Source organism: Rhincodon typus, chromosome 6 (genome assembly GCF_021869965.1).
Source record: "Rhincodon typus isolate 14 chromosome 6, sRhiTyp1.1, whole genome shotgun sequence".
Taxonomy (NCBI): Eukaryota; Metazoa; Chordata; class Chondrichthyes; order Orectolobiformes; family Rhincodontidae; genus Rhincodon; species Rhincodon typus.
In genome coordinates this window covers 99,726,625-99,736,890 of record NC_063337.1, presented here as the reverse complement: position 1 = coordinate 99,736,890, position 10,266 = coordinate 99,726,625, and the positions used below count along the sequence as shown (strand labels likewise).

Genomic DNA, 10,266 nt, shown 5'->3' with positions numbered 1-10,266 from the left:
GCAAAAGCAAGGACAAATGAAGGACTTGACCTGTTGCTCGTCCTTCAGGTATCTTGTCTGTCCTCAATTTCCTGGTACAGTGCCTGCCGTCATCCATTATAACTTAATAGACTAATTACTTTTATTGATTGACATTTAAAGTGCTGACCTGGGCTGTTTCCTAATTATTAACTCCAGCTGGTTCCAATTGTCTTTATTTGAACTCGTTCAATCCCATTTTCACAGATAGGACTGACTTCTCCACCACTAGAGGCAATGTACACTGGCTGGCCTAATTGAAGTGGGAAAAATTGAGAAGTTTTCCATTCCAGGCAATCCAAGGTAGGAACACAAAGTTAACACTGTTACTTCTTCATCATGAGAGAATTATGTAGTCTAGACTGGAGATTAAACTTATCTCAAAAGAATCATGAGAATAAATGGTCATTTTGCCTGCAGAGTTATTGTATTAGGTTTCCAGTCTAATTTAACTAGTCCAGATAAACCTACCTCTGACCTCTTCCAATTATCACACTCCAGTGTTGTGATCTGCCCATCTGGTTCCTTCTGTTTGAGCCCTGTTGTTATTCCTTCGCTGCATGTTAGCCTAACTTTTTTCTGCATCCATCTAATTGGCAAGTCAAATCTGTAAAAGTATGTTAGAGTTCTTTCTTAACAAGTCACTCAGTACAAATGGGCTGTATCCCAGATTGCTGTAGGAAACTAAGTAAATCTTGTAACCACGATCTTGCACTCTTCCTTGGGCAGATCACCAAGAGGACTGAAGTGATTCAGTTGTTCCATCCTTGTTCAAAAATTAGGAGTTGGGGACTACAGACAGGAAGCACTATCAACTGAATCACAGTGGAAGCATTGAAATATAAGAACGTATTAAGGGTTAAGTTGAAATTTTCAAAGTTCAGTATTAGTTATTTAGTAATACAGAACTTGATTGTTGCTGTATAAAAAAGATACATCCTATTCAAGTACGTAAGAACTAAGAGCAGGAGTAAGTAATTCAGCCTCTTGAGCCTGCTCCGCCATTTTGATAGTATATAGACCTCATCTTGGCCTAAACTCCATATTCCTGCCTGATCTCTATAACCCTTCAATTCATTTAGAATTAAAATTCTGTCTGTGTCTTCCGTAGATTTTCTCAATTTCCCAGCATCTACAGCACTCTGGCATTGAGAATTCCCTAGATTCTATGAAGGGAAGTAATTTCTTCTTATCTTGGCTTTAGAATAAGGGGTAACAGATTTAAAATAACGATTGATATTCTTCATTTCCCCATGTGAGGAACCATCCTTTCTATGATTACTTTGTCAATCCTCTTTAGTATCCTAGATAACTCAGTGAGATTTCTTCTCATTCTTCTAAACTACAGAGAATATAAACTTAAAAGCTCAATCTCTCTTTGTAAGACAAACCCCTCATCTCTGGAGTCCTTCTCTGGCCTGCCTCCAATGCAACTACATCTCTCCTCAAGTAAGGAGAACAAAATTGTGTATGATAATCCCAGTGAGGTCTCATGAATGCCTCGTACAGTTGTAGGATCACTTTCTTACTTTATATTCTATTCCTTTAACAATAAATGCCAATATCTTGCTCTCATTTGGATAATGCATAAGCAACACCAATGTAAAAGGAAAACAACCTTCTTTATAATAGATAACACAGTGTGGAGCTGGAGCAACACAGCAGGCGAGGCAGCACCAGAAGAGCAGGAAAGTTGACGTTTTGAGTCGGGACCCTTCTTCAGCTTCATCAGCAACATTAACTTTTCTGCTCCTCCAATGCTGCCTGGCCTGTTGTGTTCCTCCAGCTCGACACTGTGTTATCTCTGACTCCAGCATCAGCAGTTCTTACTATCTCTAAGCTTCTTTATAATATAGTGCTAATTGGTTAGCAAGTAGACTCTAACTGGTAGAGGCATTGCCATGAAAAATACAACAATAAGATGACATCTAACAGTTAACTGCCATGTTTTGTTTACATTTAAGGCAGGCAGGTTGACTCTGGATTGGTTCAGGCATTAGCTAAGGATAGAGCCAGAAAAAAGCTGGTATCAATTTTATTGAGTTGAAAGGGTGTGATGGGTGTACATTTTCTTTCTGTCTGCAATGTGTGTGTTGTCTTTGTCTGCAAGGAATAAGCCCTGTGTATTCATTTACCCGTTGCTTCTAATATGTCCACAAATATACTTAGACAAAGTACAATTTTTTTCTGCAATATTCACAACTTAACTAAAGAGCTTTACATTGATAGTTTCCTTTATATTCTTAGTTATAGAAAATTATGAGAAATTAAGTAGTACTCACGAGACCAATAAGAAGAGTTAGGAGTGGAAGAAAATTAAATGATGGGACTGTTGTATGCTTGAAGAGAATCTCTCCATCAGTAATTTGTTGTCTTACAATTCAATTAGATGGCAGCACTGCTTGGCTTTGGATCTTATCCTCATCATTATGTTCCTGAACTATTTCCTTTTTTGTTCTCTGAAGGGTCTGCTTCCTCTCAAATGAACTAGTTGCACGAAATGCAATAAACAACCATGAATCTGAAGACTTGCTTCAGGCTATACTGTAGGGGTCAACCCAGACCATCCAGGCACTGCAACCTCCAAGCTTCAGCATGCATACTGTTTGCTCTGTTTCTCAAAAGCTCTCATTGTGTCAGTGCCCAGCGTCTGTCTGACAGAAATCATGAGCTGATGATCATACTCTAGGTCTTGAAACAGCTGGGCTAATACTTTCTGGTATAGACAGGAGACAGCGTATCACGAAGCCTGGCCCTTTATGATCTGGCACAATGTCATGACTATGACAAGGAAACCAATCACAGATCAGCCTAACAGTCAAGGTACAGAATCCCCTATTGTTATCAAATATGGCTAGTTTTGAAGGGAAAAATTACAGGATTTTCTGCACAGTGAGCAGACTTTGGACCTGGGGAAATCTGGTGATGTGAGCAAATCTGAGAGCTTATTCATCCTGATCAACTGTTTGCATTTTGAAGGTGGTGCATTGCTGTGTCTGTATGAAGAAGTCTTCTATGAGTAGTGCTGTGGCCACGTGGACAAAACAAAGTGATCTGACAAAGGGGCTACATCCGAAAGCTTGTGATTTCAAATAAACCTGTTGGACTATAACCCGGTGTAGTCTGATGTCTGGCTGTGTCCATCCCAGCCCAACTGATTGACCCTGTGGCACAGATGTTGAGGACTATATTTAGCTTTACAATTACAGGCCATGCTGTTGTGTGCTCCAGGTTTCAGTTCAAATTCCTGCTGCAGCAACTAACACAGTTACTAATGTATTGAAACCTTCTCCACTGCTAATGTTCTTATGCGGGATCCGCAAGTTATATGGTCTTCTTGGATCTAGCTTTCTTTAATGTTTTCTTTGTGCTGCCACAGGCTTGCACTACTATGTCTGCTTCTGTGGCGTAATCAACAGTAATCACAAAACTGTTCTTGTTCTTTTTCAATGCTCTTGCATCAATAGAGTAGAAAGCAACATTTTCAACTAAAATTTTTGCATGTTATCAAAATACATATTTAATGAGGAAAGACAGTATCTATGAACACTCAAGGGCGCTCAGTGGTTAGCACTGCTGCCTCACAGCACCAGGGACCCGGTTTTGATTACACCTTTGGGTGAATACCTGTGTGGAGTTTGCACATTCTCCCCGTGTCTGTGTGGGTTTCCTCCCACAGTCAAATGATGTACAGGTTAGGTGGATTGGCCATACTAAATTGCTATAGTGTACAGGATTAGCCATGGGAATTGCAGGGCTAGAGGGGTTGGGTGGAATGCTCTTCAAAGGGTGAGTGTGGGTATTGATGGGCTGATTGGCTGACTTCCACAATATGGGGATTCTATTCTAAATCTCAACATTGCAAATTAATTTTAAAATACTGACTGTTTTCTATTTTGAATCAAAATGTTCCTAACTTAACAAAATTAAAGAAAATTGCTCTGCAAATTTATAACTTACATTTTAACTTTGCAGAGACAACTTCCTTCCATTTCTCTTATTGGTAGCTGCTTCAATGGTGAATACATTCGCGGTTCATGATCAGAGTTTCCTTGTGGATGACACATACCTCTCTGCTTTCTGCAAATCCTTTATGTTTTGTCTCTGCTTTTTCCTTACACTCATGGAAGTCAATATACAATAAGGAAAAATGGTATGGAAACGATAATACTGCCCTGGTATTTTGCAAAGTAACAAAGACATAAAATAAGTTGCACATGTTAGAGACTGATATATCTAATTAACTTATAAGTGCAATTTCACAATATAACCCTTGAACTGAAAATAGTTACTTTGATGCAATGTTTAATGCCATCAGCGAATGTGCATCTCCTGCCCATTATTTTTCATGCTACTGGTAACATTCTGTACTTGAAAGTCATTACTACTGTGTCTCTTGTTGCCTTCTCTTGTTGTATTCTGATATCCACAAATTCTTGGAATATTTGCGGGTGTGCTGATTGTCAGAAAAACATCATTAAAGCCATAACCACTGAGGGGAAATAATGTTAAACCTCAAAAATTGCCCGCTTGGAATGGGTAAAAGTTAACATTGAAAAATAAAATTGTTGAGAATCTGAGACAACAGTGTGGAGCTCGAGGAACACAGCAGGCCAGGCAGCATCAGAGGAGCAGGAAGGTCAACATTTCGGGTCAAGACCTTCTTCAAAATCTGTTGACTTCCAATTTTAAGAGGCAGGAGAAGGGAACAGATGACAAATCACTGCTAGTTGGCCAACAGCATTGTAATGTATTGTCCAGGCCCATCAAGCTTTTCTGCATACAAAAACAGAAGTTGCTAGAAATGCTCAGCAAGTCTGGCAGCATCTGTGAAGAAAAATCAAAGTTAACATTTTGCGTCCAGTGACGCTTCCTCAGCTTTTCTGTGTAACAGAGTAGAGAGTATATTCAAAGACCAGGCTGGTAAAAATATATGCCTGTAAAAGAACCTGGTTTTCCTCCCACTGATTTCAATCTTCACTTAAATAATTGTAAAGTTGTGTGAAATAAACATGATTTTTACTCAGTCTACAGCTGTAGTGCGAGCACCGTCTCAGTATTTCTGACAATTTGAACTACATTAACACCAGGGCCAGTTATTCAGTGGCAGATGGATTAAGCCTTCCTAAACTATGTTCACTACATGGCCATCAGGGAAATGAAGCGTTCATTCTATAAATGTGTGTTTGATTCACACCCACCCCTCAGACCTGAAGAGAAAAGGTAGTTGAAAATAAAAGTCATTCTTAACCTTCAAAACCCAGAGAACAGAAACACCAGGCTTAATTTTCCCAGTCCTGGACAAGGGAGGTAGTGGCACCAGGAACCAAATTGGAAAATAATCTATTGGATTGGTGACCTGATATATATTGGCCTACAAGTTATCTCATTGGGGGTGAGGTGAGCATGGCTCAGTGGTTAGCACTGCTGCCTCACAGCTCCAGGGACCGGGCGATTCCACACTCGGGCGACGGTCTGTGTGGAGTTTGCACATTCTCCCCGTGTCTGCAAGCGTTTCCTCCAGGTGCTCCGGTTTCCTCCCACTGCCCAAAGATGTGCAGGCTAGATGGATTAGCCCTGCTAAATTGCCCATAGTGTTCACAGATGTGTAGATTAGGGGGATGGGTCTGAGTGGGATGCTCTGAGGGTCACTGTGGACTTATTGGGCTGAAGGGCCTGTTTCCACACTGTAGGGATTCTATGATGATAATTAACTGTCGGGCACTAAGGAAGGAAGCCCTTTACTGGGCAAATTGCAGGAAGAATGCCACCATCACTGGAACCTTTCCAACAACTGCCCGAGCAGCCATGTTGTCTGGAGACCAGAATTGGTCCAAAGGCAGACTCTGGGTGGCAGGCTAAAGGATTAATGCCTCCTGTTCATCGGTCTACCACAAATCCATTGGGAGATGATGGCCACAGTCATTGCAGTAGCCATCCTGTGGAAAACATACAACAATGACCTGACAACAGTAGACTTGGGAGATGTTTTAACTGCTCACAAACCTTCAAAGAGTTGTTCCATTTTGAAAGAGTGTCACGGCCTACCCCAGCCTGGCCAACCTCTCCAAGTGGTATTTGCTGGCTGGACTTGACAAAGGGACCTCTGACTGGGTTACTCATTTCACTGACCCACCCACTGCCACTAACTGAATAGAATTCCTCGAGGTCATTTCTATCATCATTTCCAGGAAGATCATGAGCAATGTTCTGCTGCAAACACTTTTGAGTCCCTAATCCAAAATTAAGGCCAATGCCTAGGTCCTAAGAAAATTTCAATGCAGTTTTTTTTGTATATATTGACTGCCAATGATTCTTGGGCATTGTTCACCTCCAAAACATTTGGTGAATAGTGTATAATAACATAGTGGCTTTCAGTTTCCAATTGACACTTCAATGTAATTCATCCCAAATTGTTATGACCAATCTAAAAGAACACAGAATTTAAACTCTAAAATCTAAATTACTTTTAATGTGAATCAAATTTTCTTGATCAGTTATGTCTGTTTGAAAACAAAACATCATGCTAGAAGCTGGTACCAGCCACAAAATCAGTCTGGCCCACTGGTGATCACCATTATAAAGTTTTCATTAATTATGCTCATTTTTAGACCTTTGAGGAAATACCAAAATAAAGTCAGAAAGAAATGTTTACAAACCTTTTCAATAGACTTAATTTTAATTTGTAAAGTGCAGTAGGGATGAAGGCATTAAATTAAAAGGATTAAAATTTAAATAAAAGACAGGATATGCCCATTTGTTTAACCCATTATAACAATTAAAGCCTACATATGGATGTTATCCATTGCTACGATGAGATAAGGGGAATTGAAAATCCAGACAAGATGGTTAAATTTAACAAATATTACAGAACCCCTGGAAGGTGCTGTCCAGTGGTTAGGTCTTTTTTTTAAAATTGTGGTAACAACTGTTTTTTCTAACTCAGTCCTAATTCACTGCCCATTGCTGGCCAATTCTCTTTCACCCGCTGATTGCATTTTCTCTCTAGCATTTTGCTGAACACCTGGACTAGGACACTAACCAGCTGATGCCATTCTCCCCAAGACACCAACAATCTCTCACCAATGCTCGCAATCTCTTGAGGAGAGAGGTGGGTACCATGGGGAATGCATGTTTTATTTCCCCCTCAAACTCCATTTTGATTTAGTCCTCTTCTGCTCACCTTAGCCCTTTTCTCACATTTGATGTCTTACATTGTCCATAATGGGCATTACATGCCAATGCCCAGTTGGCTGCATGGGTGATTTACTGTTGATGGGTAATAGTTTTGTGTGCTAGTGCTTCCAGATGTGGAAAAATAACAACCTCTGTGTTGCAACTGATGCCAACAGGTCACTTGTAAGAAACAAATAAAACTAATGGATTGACTTGCTATCACCTTCCTGCCATTCTCATTAGGAACGTGCAGTTTTCTTAACAACAGAATTTATTCCTGGATCTGGGCTTGATCCAATCTCTGAGTATAATGCCCCTTGGGAACAGCTGACAATCTGCTCCTTTCTCTTGGTTAATGCACTGTCTCTCCTCATTGATTAAGTCTGTTCCTGGAATCTAGCAACAGTAGCCGCCCTGTATCACTATGTTTTTGCAAGTAAATTATTCACTAACACGTCTGCCGTAATTTGTTCTCAAGTTTCTGTTTTGAAAGTTAATGCTTAAAGAAACCAATAGACACTTACATTCAAATCAATAGTAGATAACAAGAACATCTAGTTTTTACCATTTCCATTCAACCAAGGTCAGACTTTTGTCTGTGTCTTCTTCCTACAGGTCAATGCTGATGAGTCATTTGTAACCAGTCCGATGAGAGTTTGCCTCAGCTGAAGTCACATCAACCAGTTTCTTGTTACATCTATTTTTGAATTTCTGAACATTCAACTTTAGCAGAATAACATTCTTAATTCTAGTATCATGAAGTAACAAAAAACATCAGAAAGATGCAAGCAATTATTAAATAAAGAAAGTAATAATATGTTGGGGACAGCAACAGAGCAACTTAAAATGGACTCATTATATTCCAATATTTGAATGGATATCAGTCTTCTGTCTGTACATATTAATATAATATATAGTAAATTACAGCAATCTATTCTGGCAATTATTTCTAATAATGAAACCAATTCTGCCTCACTTTCATTGGTACAAATTTTAATGTTGACATTTTGGGAAGAATGACTCAAAATAGAGTAATTCAGCACAGTAATCTTTTTTTGTGAAATGAATTAAAGTTTCAAGTCTTTGAGTCTTTTGCTTCAGTGAAATCCATAAAGCACTTGTAATTGGGAAACCTTATGGACGATGAAAATTATAAAATGCAGTGGTAACTCAGTACACAAAATGCTGCAACGAGTAGCAGTCAAATATAATATTTGGCAAGACATTGGCATAGTGGAATTGTCTTTGGACTAGTAAACCAGAGACCCAGGTTAATGCTTGGGGCATGTAGATTTAATCCCACCAAGGTAGTTGGTGGAATTTAAATCCATTTAATAGATCTGGAACCGAAAACTTGTCTCAGTGATGACGATCATGAAACTCTTATTGATTGTCATAAAACCCCATCAGTAATGCTATTTACAGAAGAAAATCTGCCATCCTTGCCTGTTCTGGCCTACATGTTACTTCAAATCCATAACAACATGGCTGACCTTTAATTGCCCTCGAAAGAAGCCCCAGCAACCCACACAGTTCGAGGCCAAAGATGGGCGATGAATGCTGGCCTTCCCGGCATTACCCACATTTAATGAATGAAAAAGAAATTTAAAATTGTCACTAGCGAGATTTAATGGAATAGTACAGTACATCATGAAAAGGCTACCATCAACCTCACAAATAGCAATGTTTGTCACATTGCATTCCAAGCTGAGACGCACTTTATTCATTTCACCTACGCAATTCCAGTGGGAACAAAATTGAAATTGCTGACAGAAAAGTGAAATAAGGTAGGCGGTGAAATTTTGAAATTTTGAAAAAAAAAAATGCACTGCTAATATTCAGCAGGTCAGGCAACATCTGTGGAGAGAGAAATAGAATTGAAATGGTCTATTAATCCAGAGACCCCAGGAATGATCTTGGGGACCCAAATTCAAATCCTGCCATGGCAGATGGTGGAATTTGGATTGAATTAAAAATTTGGAATTAAGAGTCTAATGATGACCATGAAACTAGTGTCAACTATTGTAAAACCCATCTGGTTCACTGATGCCTTTTCAGGAGGGAAACTGCCATTTTTATCTAGCCTGGCCTGTATGTGACTCCAGACTCACAACAATGTGGTTGACTTTTAACTGCCCTCTGGGTAATTAAGGATGGGAAATAAATGCTGGCTAGCCAGTGATGCCCACATCTCATGAATGATTTTTTTTAAAAAAATGTCCTGTTGAGACAATATGGCTCGGCAACAGCAAAGTTAAACTAAATTTGCAAAAGCTGTAAGAATTAACAATTATTCATCATTGATGGATTATTGTGGCATGAAACCACAAGGAAAAGAACAGACATTTCTTAAATCTGTAAAGGATATTCACATTTTCTATTTTAGAAAAGGTCCCTAAACCAGCCACTTCTTGCTATTCTTTCATTTAACAATCAAATCATTAGTTTTGAAACATGATTTTACATCCAAAAGGCCTATGTTAACAATAAAACATGCAGTAAATACTTGATTATAGTCCTTTTTTGATGAAGGGTCTAGGCCCGAAACGTCAGCCTTACTGCTCCTATGATGCTGCTTGGCCTGCTGTGTTCATCCAGCTCTGCACCTTGTTGTCTCAGATTTTCCAGCATCTGCAGTTCCTACTATCTCTGATTATAGTCCTACTGCTTTTACATGTATCAGGTAGATAGATGACAGATCTTTGGGTACATAGGGTATGCCATCACTTCTAAAATACTATGCTATTTGAATCACTTACCATTTCGTTGATGGTAGTATAAAAAATGCTGTTCAAAATATACCGCGTTCAGTACTGCAATTCAGTTTTGAACTTGTTCGGTGTCATTCTATAATCTGATATGAAACACTCTCGGAGAACTTGCTCACTACCTGTCTAAATTTACATGTACAGTAGACTTTTTTGCAAGAAACTTGTGTAAACAGCTTACTTAGAATATTGTTTGATGCAAGTTCTGAATATGTCAAAGAATTTGAAACAGCTTTATTAAATTCCAAATGTCAGCCCCTGTAGATGCTTTTCATTATTACAACAGGAGCACTGCTTCACATGT

General features: G+C 39.1%; 1 long non-coding RNA gene across 1 annotated transcript; it reads left to right on the top strand.

Annotated features, from left to right (window-relative positions):
* Positions 1–212: 212 nt before the first annotated feature.
* LOC125483257 lies at positions 213–8,144 on the top strand. Its single transcript, XR_007262204.1, has 3 exons — positions 213–321; positions 7,028–7,129; positions 7,810–8,144. It is a non-coding gene; the product is annotated as an uncharacterized LOC125483257 (long non-coding RNA).
* The last annotated feature ends 2,122 nt before the right edge of the window (positions 8,145–10,266 follow it).